This window comes from Petaurus breviceps, unplaced genomic scaffold (assembly GCF_028583685.1).
Source record: "Petaurus breviceps papuanus isolate PSGF00001 unplaced genomic scaffold, PetGlider_PUasm1.0 90925, whole genome shotgun sequence".
NCBI lineage: Eukaryota > Metazoa > Chordata > Mammalia > Diprotodontia > Petauridae > Petaurus > Petaurus breviceps.
In genome coordinates, this window is record NW_027187380.1 from 32,739,558 (window position 1) to 32,753,184 (window position 13,627).

General features: G+C 40.2%; 1 protein-coding gene across 4 annotated transcripts in view; it reads right to left on the bottom strand.

Moving 5' to 3' along the window:
* The window catches only part of SEPTIN9 (septin 9), a 363,859-nt gene that overhangs the window by 269,808 nt on the left and 80,424 nt on the right, over positions 1 to 13,627 (bottom strand). The gene's annotated exons all lie outside the window — the stretch shown is intronic.

The window sequence follows — 13,627 nt, forward strand, 5'->3', positions numbered from 1 at the left end:
AAGGAAGGAAGGAAGGAAGGAAGGAAGGAAGGAAGGAAGGAAGGAAGAATTAGAGGGTAAGAATATAGACACTAGACCTTTTTAGAGAAGCCAGGGAAGAGCACTTTAAATCACAAATAGTTCAAAGGCCCAGTTTCTTCATCTGCAAGATACAGAAGGGATAGAGATCGTACCAACTTTCCAGGTGGCTTTAAAGCTCCTATGAGACTAGGTAGTTACAGTGCTTTGCAAACAAATGTTGGTTGTTATTATCATCTTCTCTATCATCCCCAGGGCTAAATGGTTCACAAGGAAAATCTGATTTAAGAAAAGTCTGTGACAGCATACCATTGAATTGGGCCTCAGACAGCAGCAAGGAGAATTTCTCATCCATCATCCACTTCTCTGATACTCATGTACTGTTGAACCCAACCACGTTGACTTGGGTATACTATGATTTTACTACATATTCTCAACTGGTTTCTCACCTTCCTGAAGCAAGGCAATCTTTCTACACCACCCTAATCAATTTGCTATCCAACTCACCTACAATAGCTTTTCTGAACATTCACATCTTTCCTCAAGATTCCCATGGAGCTTCTTCCCCATACCCTCTCAGGCGACTGTCACCACCTTGGCCATTCCCAAGATTTCCCTTTTCTCTCCTCATCTCAAAAATCTCAAATGTCTTCCTATACATGCTCTTCCTTCACCATGAAAAGATGGCTGTTCTTGCCAATGCAAACCCCTTTATGTGCACAAATTATCCCATTCTATCTCTTCTCCTACAGAAGATTGCTTCATCTATAATCCCCACTCTCTTGCTAATCTTGAATCTGTTACTAATTACTGACACCTTTTTTGGAACCCACAAATGTGTCCATGCTCCCCCATCCTTAAAAACTCTCACTTGATCCAACCATCAACTCTTATTATTATCTTATATCTCTTTCTCCATGAGAAAACTTCTTATATTTGGTGTCTTTACATTCTCTCTTTTCACTCAACTTTAAAGTTTCTGTACAATTTGATCTCCCACCTCATCATCCAATTGAAATAGTACTCTCCAAATATATCAGTGACCTAATTGCTAAATCTAATGACCCTTTCTCAGTCTTCATCCTTTTTAAAGCCTTTGGCAGTGATAAGCACCCTCTTCTAAAGAATACTCTCTCCTCTTTAGGGTTTTTGTGACACTGCTCTCTGCTGGAATTCCTCCTACAGTCTCTTTTGTAGAATCTTCATTCAGGACACACACATTAACCATGGGTGACCCCAAGGCACTGTCTTGGGTATTTTTATCTTCTCCTTCTATACAATCTGGACTTTGATGACTCTGGAAGACAGAGCGAGGCTGACAACTTTGTGCAACTCTGCCTCACTTAAATCCAATTTACTACATACAAGTGGAGATATTACCCCTTGGTTTTACTGGTCTTCTTCAAAAACAAAGGACAAACAACATACACTCTTGCTTGATGATCTCAACTTGATGGGTTCACTTGTCATTTCTATGAAGGTGATCCCCAAATCTAAAACATATAACCATAAAACTCTGTCTCCTGAGCTCCAATCTTCTTTCACCAATTGCCTATTGGACATTTCAAACTGAATGTCCCTTAGATATCTTAAACTCAACATTTCCAAAACTGAACTCATTTCCCCAACATTTTCCCTACAAATCTTCCTCTTCTAAGCTTCTCAATTACTGCTGAGGACACCGCCATCCTCCCAGTGATCTAACCTGCCAAACTCAATGTGATCCTCAACTCCTCACTCTCACTCACCCCACACTTCGAGTTGGCTGCCAGGTCTTATCATTTCTCTTGTTCAGCCATTTCTCAGTAGTGTCTGACTCTTCATGATCCCATTTGGGGCCATCTTCTACTGGAGTGGTTTGCTACTTCTTTATTCAGCTCATTTTACAGATGCAGAAACTGAGGCAAACAAGGGTAAGTGACTTGCCTAGGGTCACACAGCTCACACAGTAAGAGGCTGAGGCTGGATTTGAACTCCAGAAGATGAGTCTTCCTGACTCCAGGCCCAGCACTCTATCCACTGAGCCACATAGTTGCCCTTTATCATTTCTACCTTCACAATATCTTTCCCATACATCTACTTCTTTTTATTCACACAACCACAACCCTTATATAGGCACCCATAATCTCTTACCTCACCACTGTAATAGCCATTTGGTTTGTCTCCCTACCTTAGGTCTCTCCTCACTGCAGTCCATCTTCTATTCAGCTGCAAAAGTGATCTTCCAAAAGCACAGGTCTGGCCATGTCACCTTACTACTCAATAAACTCCAATGACTCCTATTCCCTCAGGATCAAATTTAAATCGTGTGTTGGCTTTTAAAGATCTTCATAACCTGGACCCCTTCCTACCTTTCCATTCTTCTTATACTCTGTGGTCTAACAATACCAGCCTGCTTGCTGTTCCTTACACACAAGCATACAGTCCCATACTCCATGCTTTTTTACCCATACCCTGGAATGCTTTTGCTCCTTACTCTGCCTCTAAAACTTGGATTAAATCTCACCTTGTGCAGGAGAACTTTCCTGGTCTGGTCCTCCCTACTGCTACTGCCTTCCTCCTGAGATTATCTCTCATTTTAAATAAATAAAAGAAAGCATATGCATTACGCAAATATAAATTATTAATATTAATAAATATATTCATGATTAAATATATACATATATGATGTTAATTAATAAATATAAATATATATATATAAATTATTAGCATGCTATATCCTCTATCAGAATCTGCAGTCCTTGATATCCAGGGCTTATAAGGTACAGTGTTTGGCACACAACAAGTGCTTAAAAATGCTTTTTTGATTGACTGACAAATCCAAAATTACATTTGAAGTCCAGAGAAAAAGGCTTCCTTTCTCACATGGCCAAGAAAGTTAAGAAAAATAACTAGTACTCACATCAAGGGTGGAAGTGTGGCAGAAGAGGCAGACGAGGGGCAGTAGCAGGGGGAGGAATAGCATTTAGATAGCACTTTAAGGTTTTCCAAGCATTTTACATACACTATATAATGTGATTCTCACACTACCCTGTGAGGTACTACTACTGTATCTATTTCATAAATGACAAAACTGAGGCAGCAAAGATTAAGTGACAGCAAGTCAAGTGTCTGAGGCTGAATTTGCACTCAGGTCTTCCTAACTCCAGAGCCAGTATTCTATTTACTGCGCTACCGAGGTAGCCCTATAATTTGAATGGAGATATAGATGGCATGCTTATCAAATTTTTAGATGACATGCAAGTTAAAAAAGAGAAGGTACTAGATGATAGAACTGGGATCTGAAACTATTTCAATAGACTGGAATGATAGCCTGAACCTAGAAAAATGAGGTTTAATAGGGATATGTGTAAAACAACACACTTTTAATTTGAAAATATCACTGTATAGTAACCTTGAGCAAGTTACTTAACCCTGATTGCTTAAAAAAAAAAAGAAAAGAAAATATAACTGTCTAAGTAAAGGATGAGGAAAATGCATGTAAAACTTATGGAAGAAAACAAAGACCTTTGACTTTAAGCAGACTGCAAGTTTAATATATGAATCAACAGTATAACTTGGCAGCCAAAAAGCCTAAATCATTCTTGACAGGGGGAGAAAGGAAGGGAGGGAATAAGCATTTATAAAGGGCCTATTATGTGCCAGGCACTGTGCTAAGTGCTTTCATTTGATCCTCACAACAAGCCTACTAGGTAAGTATGGTTATGATTCCCATTTTAAAGTGGAAGAAACTGAGTCCCACACTTGAACTCAGATCCTCCTGACTGAGTCCAATGCTCTTTGTACTGCACCACCTAAAGCTGCCTACACATGTTGATGAGTCTCCCAACACTAGGGGTCTTTAGGCTAGGTGACCCCTTATTAGGCAGATTATAAAGGAGATTCCTTTCACAGGTATGGAGACTCTGATGTATGTGATCTCTAAGGTGCTCTCAGCGGTGAGTTAATGGTATTCCTATTGAGGGGAGGCCCAGAACCAACTGGACAGGAGACAGTTTATTTTAAGCCAGTTCAAACTCAGAGGAGTAAACAACTGTAGTCATTTCAGTCATGTCTAACTCCTCGTGATTCCATATGGGGTTTTCTTGGCAAAGATACTAGAGTGGTTTGCCATTTCCTTCTTCAGCTCATTTTACAGATGAGGAAACTGAGGCAAACAGGGTTAAGTGACTTGCTCAGGGTCACACAGCTACTAAGTGTCTGAGATCAGATTTGAGTTGAAGAAATGGAGTCTTCCACTCTATGGGCTATGGTGCCACCTAGCTGTAACTTACCTATTCCGTGTAGTTTATAGTGATAGGATTCCTACATGTTAATAGTAAAATCGTTTGTACACTTCAAACAATAGTGCATGCAATACACAAAAGTGGTCACTGAGTGAATCAGGGTGGAGATGGAGGGAAGGGGAAAATTCAAAGGTATAATTTTAGCCTTTAGAACAAAAATCCCCAGTGTCTCAATGAGTAACAGCAGGAATAATAATGATAATAACAAAATCATGTAGGTACTAAAGGCATTTTTATTTTTACGTCTACTTTAAGTCACCCAGACAAGTTTAGGGACAGCCGAGAACAAGCTTATCATAGGAGTTCTGGAGGGGTTTAGTTCTCCCTTGCCCATTTATGCCTCACATTTAGTCAAGATCCCCTGAGTGGAGGTGTCTGGGTCTAAGAATCTAGCTAGAGAATGAAAGCTACATTGCCCTAGTAGCCATTCAGAGTCACTGGATATCTGGTTCTTTCTATTTGCCCTTTGGTTTCTGTTACAGCCTTGGAAAGGTACTATTCCTTTGGAAAGGTACCATACCTGATCCCTGGTTATGGAAAATTAACTTTGCTAATACTCTGGTAGTTGAGGCTAGGGTTCGGACATTTCCCAGCACAGAGAGAACAAAGTAATTTTCTGCTCATGAAAGCTTCAGACTCAGATATAAGTAGAGATAAAGATTCAGGAAGAGGAAGGACAGTGAGGGCCCATGGAATTCTAAGCATGACTCACCTTCACTGGAATGGTAGGAAATGAGTAAATCAGACTCACCCTATACATACAAGGTAAGTGAAGCTGGAAAGAAAAGAATCCCTTGTCCTTTAAACACTGTCTAAAGCCTAGATGCTAGCAGTAATTGGAAAATAGCAGTAGGGATGCAGAGATACAAGAGAACATTTTGAACCCAAGGGGCTTAGTAATAGCAGCAGTTAGCACTATAATTGTCTATACCAAATAGGCCAGGCAAGAACCCAAAGGTGAATGCAAAGAGAAAACTCAACATATCCAAATCTGAGTTCATTATCTTTCCTCTCAAAACCTCCTCTCTTCCTAACATTCTATTACTATAGAGGGTCCCACTATCCACATCGTCATTCAAGCTGGTAATTGGTGTGATCTTCAACTCTTCCCTCTCATACCCCACATATCCAATATGGTGCCAAGTGTCCACTCACACAACAGCCTCCCCCCCCCAACAATGAATTTCCTCACCACCTCCATGCCTAAACTATTGCAATAACATGCTGGTTAGTTTCCCTAACTCCAGTCTCTCCCCATTCAAATCCATCCTCCACTCAGCTACCAAAGGGATCTTCCAGAAGCAAAGATCTGCCCACATCACATCACCTCCCCTCTCCAACTCAATCAATAAACTCCATTGGCTCCCTATTACCTCCAAGAATCAAACAGAAAAATCATTACAGACTGGCTTATCCAGTCTTCTTACACTCTCTTCTCTTCATGGCCTTCTTTGATATTGCCTGGACACAACAGTTCTTCCAAATTCCATACCTTTTCACTGGCCATTCCTCATTTGTTTAGTGCTCTCTGCTCCTTGGCTTTCCTAGCTTTCTTCAAGGCTCAGTTCAAATCCCACCATCTGCAAGAAATCTTTAGGAGTCTATTTCCCCCTCTCCACTGCTAGTGTCTTCCCTTTAAGATTACCATCCTTTTATACTATGGTTTTTATGTACATAGCTGTTTAAATGTTGCCTCCTCAATTGGAAGTGGGCACCTTGAGGGCAGCAACCATGTTTTTGCCTCTCTTTGTATGGTTTGGGCTTATCACATTTCCTGGAACATATCAAGTACTTGAAAAATGCTCACTGACTTTTCACCTAGATCCTAAAGACCTGGATTCAAGTTTCCTCATCTGGAAAATGAAAGATTGAACTAAATGAGCTGTAAAGTCTCCTCAAGCTTTAAATATTTTAATACCTCTAGATTACATAAGGTTATTGTTGAGTAGTTTCCAGGGATTTAAGCCATTGCAATTTCCTTTCCCTCTGAATAAAAATGTAAACAGTGTAATTTATTCAGGCAAATGCACTTTTGCCCTTTGGGTCCCAACTGGTGATAAGTCCTCCCAACAACAGCCCCCATGCCTGGCATGACAAAGTTGATTGGCACTTTAGTCTACACAGGCACCTTAACACCAACAGGAAATAACCCGTCTCCACAGACTCCTTGAATGTCTGTGTATTCCTGTATTACAATAGTTTACCTAGAGAGTAAAGTAAAACATTTAAACAGAGTGAACAGAAAACAATGTGGTAATCATTCATTTATTTCCTTTAGTGGTAATTCAAAGGGCATGGGAGAAGGTTGGGACATCTAGACACTAGTTTCTTGCAAAATGGCTTGAATAACCTTGTGACCCTTTTTGTTGTTGTTTAGTCAAGTCTGACTCTCTATGACCCCATTTGGGGTTTTCTTGGCAAAGGTATTGGAGTGGGTTGTCATTTCCTTCCTCACGTCACTTTACAGAAAAGGAAACTGAGGCAAGTAGTGTTAAGTAACTTGCCCAGGGTCACATATCTAGCCTGTCTCTGAAGTCAGATTAAACTCACAAAGATCAATCTTCCTGACCCCAGGTCCAGCACTCTATCCACTTTGCTGCCTGCCTGACGCATGCCACTTAGCTGCCCCTGGACAGGAAATATCTCAACAATCAATGGTAACTCATCCCGCGTAATTCCCATAGCCTCTATTTAATATTTTAGCCTCATAATTCTTGTCTATACCACATAGCTTCTCCCTTAGGCTTCCCCCATATCCCTGAAGGGTAGTATTTATGGCTTAATAAAAACAGCACAGGGCAGCTAGGTGATTCAATGGATAGAGAACCAGCCCTGGAGTTAGGAGGACCTGAGTTCAAATCCAGCCTCAGACACTTAACACTTAACTAGCCATGTGACCTTGGGCAAGTCACTTAACCCTAATTGCCCTGCCCTCCCCCCTCCAAAAAAAAATTAAGCAAAAAAATAAAAATAAAAACAGGACAATGTTGATCCCCATTTCTCATCTCCAAGCCATGGGTGCCCTGGCCTAGCTAGAGTAGAACTGGAGAGGTAAATTCTTGACAACTTTCCTGGTAACATGTAAGGACAATTTCAGAGCCAATAAACTGTGAGTTTCAACACCACTCTAAGAGGAGGTGTAAGGGATTCCATCCAAAGGACACCAGAAGTACCTACTCAGTCAAATCAGCATAAAAAATGTATTAAGTACCTACAAAGTCAAGGGACTGTCTCCCCTGGGCAGTGGGATATAAAAGAAGCATGAAACGAGATCCCATCCACAAAGGAATTTAAATTTTAGTTTGTGAGATAAAATAGAGCTCTTAGTGAAAAGTTAAACAGCAATAAAATATTTAAATAACAGCTCACAATAATAAAAGAGATCACTGTGAAGTGGTAGGTGGCTAATGGCCAAATGAGTCATGTAGAGCAGCAGTTCTCAAACTTTTTGGTATCAGCACTCCTTTGCCCTCTTAATGAGGACTCCCAAGAAACTTTTGTTGTTGTGATGTATATCTGTCAATATTTACAGTGTTAGAAATGAAGCTTATTATGAAAATGGTTCTGACCTGTGGACACCCTGAAAGGTCTTAGGAACCACCAGGGGTAATCCAGGGATTACATTTTGAGAATTGTTGGTATAGAGGAAGGGGAGATCATTTAAGAATGGGGTGGTCAGAGAAGGCTTTGCAGAGGAAACAGGATTTGATTGGTCCTGAAAAATCTGGTAGGATCTAACAGGATAAAAAAGAATCAGGAAAGTATTCCAATTGAATAGAATGGTGTGACCAAAAGCATAGAGGAAGGAAAGCACAAAGCATATTCAGGAATAAAAAAAGTAAATTGGCTTAGATTGGAATTAGGAGACCAACCAACTGAGAGGCTATTACAAAGAGTCCAGGGTTTAAGTCCCCCTTAAAGGGGAAGGACAGTATAAGAATAAAAAGAGGCTAATTTAAGAAATTGGGGGAGGGGCGGGAATTAATTGGAATTGGTGATAGACTCTTACATGTTAGATATAGTTGGGTATGAGGGAAAGAAGACATTGAAGTTGAATCTGAGATTTTGACACTAGGTAAGAGGTAGCACAATTAAAAAATAAGGAAAGAGTGGTACTGAAGAGGAGAATGCCAAGTTCAACTTTTAATTAGAAGTAGCAAAAGAACTTCTACATTAAGATATCCAACAAGGACTGGAAACACCTGTCTCACATAAGAAATAAGGATTAGAGGATAAGGATTTGGGAATCAATTACATAGAAGTAATAGATAAAGCTGTGGAATTGGGAGCAAAAAATTAAAGACAGAACCTTGAGAGAAGACACATTTAAGGGACAAGAGAAAGAAGAGCTGATATGGAATGAAGATGGAAATCTCCCGAGGCAAGTAGGAATGAGGTTAAGTGGTTTCTTGGTTTGTTAGTATGTATGCTAAAGGAGAGGGTAGAGAAGAAGAATTTGAGAGAGGTAAAAAAGTCATTAAGAATAGTAAAAGCAGGGTCAGGTGGTGCAGTGAGTAGAATATAGACCCCGGAGTCAGGAGAACCTGAGTTCAAATGTGACCTCAGACACTTGACACTTACCGGTACTAGCTGTGTGACCTTGGGCAAGTTACTTAACCCCAACTGCCTTGCCTTCCCCCCTCTCAAAAAAAATTATTGTTGAATTGGATCCAGGGCAGCAGAAAACTTGACAGTAACTGATTTTTTAATGGGTAGCAGTACATACAGACTGTGCTTAAAATGATGAGAAAAAAAGTTGATATGACCCCAACTTAGCATTGGGGATTGGGGAGAAAGTTGACCTTCCATTTATTCCTCACCTGTGAAATCTGAGAGGGATGAGGAAAGTAAGAAATAGGAAAAGGTAGCAGTTTCTGTTAGGGAAGGGGAACAGAAAGGATGGTTAAATGAGAGGGAAATCTTTTGGGACTACTCCACCATCCCATTTCAGATACATACAAAGATGGTGGCATCCTTGAGTTTGCCATCACTTACTTGTTCCACTTTCATAGTAATGAATTCTGATATATCTTTATCTGCTCATAATCTTTCTTTTTTTATTTTTAGTTTTCAACATGCACTTCCATAAGTTTTACATTTTCTCTCTCTTCCTCTCCCCTCCCTCCCAAGACAACTTGCAATCTGATATGAACTCTACACATACATTCTTTTCTTTATTTTCTTTTTTTCTTTAATTAAATTTTGTTTATTTTTAGTTTACATCATTCATTTCCACAAGATTTTGAGTCACAAATTTTCTCCCCATCTTTCCCCTACCCACCACTCCAAAACAGTGATCCCACTGAATATCCCCTCCCCCATTCTGCTCTCTCCTATATTCTCCCCCATCCCCTCTCCAACTTTCCAGTAGGGAAAGATGGATCTCTATGCCCCAGTGCCTGTATATCTTATTTCCCAGTTGCAATACAATACATTCTTCTTAAATACATTTTCACGTTAGTCATGTTGCATAGAAGAATTATAACGAATGGGAAAAAGCATGCTCATAAGCTTTCATTCCATTTTTTCTATCTGCTTTACAACCTCTAACCCAGTCCTTCCTTTTCACCAAGATCGCCAGTTCCTCCACCTGAGTTTTTTTCCTAGGCTATCACCCCTGCACTGATTATACTCTTCCCTTCCCTGCCTTAACTCTTTGGGGAGCCAGTTAAACCTCACATTATCCTTTTCTCTTGGGTCCTTTGCCCTTCGATCCTATCAATGATCTTGCTTCATCAAGTGCTATTCTTGGATTGCTCCATTGCCTTCATTCCTATTCACATGCTGCTGAATGAAGCTGGAAAAAATCATGAAGTTGTACTTACTGGATCCACTGCAAATCCATGCTATGTGATCTGGGCACTCATTGAGGTAAGGCAATCCTTTCCTATCCCCTTCATTGATGCACTATCCCAGTCACCACAGCAACCTTTCAAAATCTTTTCATCCCTCCTCAAACCTCTGATGGCTCATTCATTCCCCACTCTCTCAGCTAAGAACTTTATGTCATATTTCACTGAAAAAATTAAGGCCATTCACCCACAGCCTCCTTTTCTCTTCCCCTCTCCTTCATCTCACATCACTCAGGTACTTTCTCACGCTATTTCATCTTGCCAAGATAAACTTTCCCTCTCCATGCACAAGTGATGCCATTCCATCCCATCTTCTCCAAAAGATTGCTTTTTTTAATTACTACTCTCTAACTCAGTGATGTCAAACTCCAATAGAAATGGTGAAGGCATATTGATTTAGGAAAACACAAATGAGCATTATCTACTCTGTATTGTATTTTTATTTATCGTGTTAAACATTTCCCAATTACATTAATTAATCTGATCCAGAGTTTGATACCTCTGCTAATTAATTATCAGTCTTTACTTGTCTACTGGTTGCTTTTCTTCTATTCACAAACATGATAATGTCTCCCCCCCAAAAAAATAAATAAATGAAAACCCTTCAACTGCATGTCCCATAATTATCTCAAACTTAACATGCCTAAAACAGAACTTATTATCTGTTCTCTAAAACCCTCCCTTAGCACTGGGGAGGCCACCGTCACCTCTGTAGACCAAGTCCAAATGTTGGCATCATCTTTGACTCCTTTGTCTTATACACCCCACATATCAATCCATTGCCAAATTGTGTCATTCCTACCTTCACATCTCTCGTCTAAGACCCCTTCCCTCCATTCACACTGCCACAATCTTCATCACCTACAGCCTATGCTACTTACTATAACAGTCTTCCAAATTGGACTCCTTGCTTAGAGTTTCTTTTCATTCCAATCCTCCACTCAGCTGCCAAAATGATTTTCCTAAAGCACAATCTGACCATGTCATTTTGCCTTACTCAATAAATTCCAGAGGTTCCTTATTACTTCCAGGATCAAATTGAAAATCATCTGTTTGGCATTTAAAGCTCTTCACAACATGGACCCTTTGCAATCTTTTTACTGTTTACTCCCCTTCATGCACTCTAAACCCAGCCTGGCTGTGTCTCGAACACAAACACTCAATCTTCCATCTTGAAACTTTTGTACTGGCTGGGATTCTACCTTCCCCTCTTAATCCTTGGCTTCCTTCAATTAGATAGTAAGCTTCATGAGGGCAGGGACTATTTTTTTACATTCTTTTGTATCCCCAGCACCAAGCAAAGTGCCTAGTATACAATTAGGCACTTAGTAAATGTTAAATGATTGAATGCCATCTTCTGCAGAAGACATTTTCCCAGATCTCCAAACTGCCAGAGGCATCTCCTTTAAGATTACCTCCCATCTCTTCTGTATTTATCTTATACATACCTATTCCTTTACATGTTTTCTCCACTAGAGGATGTAAGCTTCTGGGGAATAGGGACTGTTTTTGGCTTTTCTTTGTATACTCAGTGCTTAGTACGGTACCTGGCACACTGTAAGCCCTTCATAAATTCTTGTTCACTTATTACATATACTGCCATACTCAACTAATGTACTGGTTTTACTGAGCTGTTCCTCCCTTCCCCCTTTCTTTTTTATTCTTTGTTAAAAGGAATGGCTTACTAGGTGGGGGAAGGAAAAAGAAATTGGAATTTGGAAATGAAGGAAATATAAAAACAAGATATCCATAAAGAAATTTTAAAAGATCTAGAAAAGAATCTGGCCAGGGTCCCTGAACCCAAAGTTAGCCTTTATTTAGTAGAGCCTACATAAAGTACATATAAGCTTACCTTGTGAACTTATCTACACTTGGATACCAAACTCCTTTTGTCTTATAACTTATCATTATCATTATTAGAATATACTTATGTAGTGCTTTGCAGGTCATAAAGTACTTAGATTGTTATCTCATTTGGTCTTCATATCAATCCAGTGAGGCAGGTACTATAAATATTATTATCCCTAATTTAAAGATGAAATTTTTTTTTTCTTAAAGCAATTGGAGTTAAGTAACTTGCTCAAGGTTACACGGCCAGTTATTTGTGCATGGGTGCTAAGTATCTGAGCCCGGATTTGATCCCCAGGTCATCCTGACACTGGGGCCAGTGCTCTTACTCGCAGAGCCACCTGGCCACCCCTAAAGATGATGAAATTGAGAACAATATAGGCTAAGTGACTTGCTCAAAATCACAAGAATATTAAATGACAGCACTGGGATTTAAACCTAGACCCTCTGATTTCAAGTTCAACATATTTTCAACAGTAGGTACCTTTCCACATTTGGTACCGCATTCATAGTCAGAAGAAACATTCTTGCCTGTCACCCATTAGGAGCAAATTAACAACAGCCTGAGGGAATTCTGGGAGAAACACCTTATGTGACCTCTTCTACATTTTCAGCAGGCCAAGGGGGCACAGGAGATGAAACAAGGTCAAAAAGGAAATAAGGGGCTTATACTTTTGCCCTTGCTTTACAAAGTTCTGCATGGTACTAGAATCATGGTCCCAAAACAACATGGTTTGCACAAGATGACATTACAACAGCATCCCTCATCCCCATTTTCCCAACTCCAGGACATCTGTGTGTGTGACTGTGTCAGTGGCTGAGCTGGAGGCACACTAATTCACATGTGGATCCTCCTAAAATTCAAGGTTGGGGATAGGAAGGTGGGATAGCTGAGGCTGCTCAGACTAGAGGCCAGTGAAGAATCCAGTTGTTGAACTTCTCTGACGTGGATATAAAAAAGCATCTGAAACTGGACCTTCAAACATTCCCAGAGTTCTAGCATTAGGAAGGGAGACAGGGAAAGAATAGAGTCAAACTGAGTTTAAAATAAAATCCTTCCTTACAAGCAGTTTAGTCAGTGGTGCTGCCCACCTATGCAAGGAAATAGCTTATAGAAATCTCCCTGCCCAATTCTTTCCCATGAAAAAGGGACAAATCTGGGCAGCTAGGTGGCGCAGTGAGTAAAGCGCCGGCCCTGGAATCAGGAGGACCCGAGTTTGGTTCCAGCCTGAGACACTAAACACCCACACACACAAAAAAATACTAGCCCTGTAACCTTGGGCAAGTTACTTAACCCCCAATTGCCCTCTAAAAGGCAAAAAAAAGGGACAAATGTCAGCACCACCAAAAATGCTTACATTTTGTCCAACAAGAGAAGAACATCATGATATATCCAACCTAACTGTTATGTGCTAGGCCCTAAGGTGGTATTCAGTAAATCCCTCTCAGGGATAAAGTATCCCAGAATCCTTCTAGTACCCCAAACCCATGTTCATGGATGAGCACAGAATAGCTTCTGTCTGATATGTCTGGAAGTAAGCTACATGAGTATGTTGCAATATTTGCCACCACCAATTCACCAATTTTGTCTCTAAGGCATGATCCTTTGCCCAGCTGCTCAAC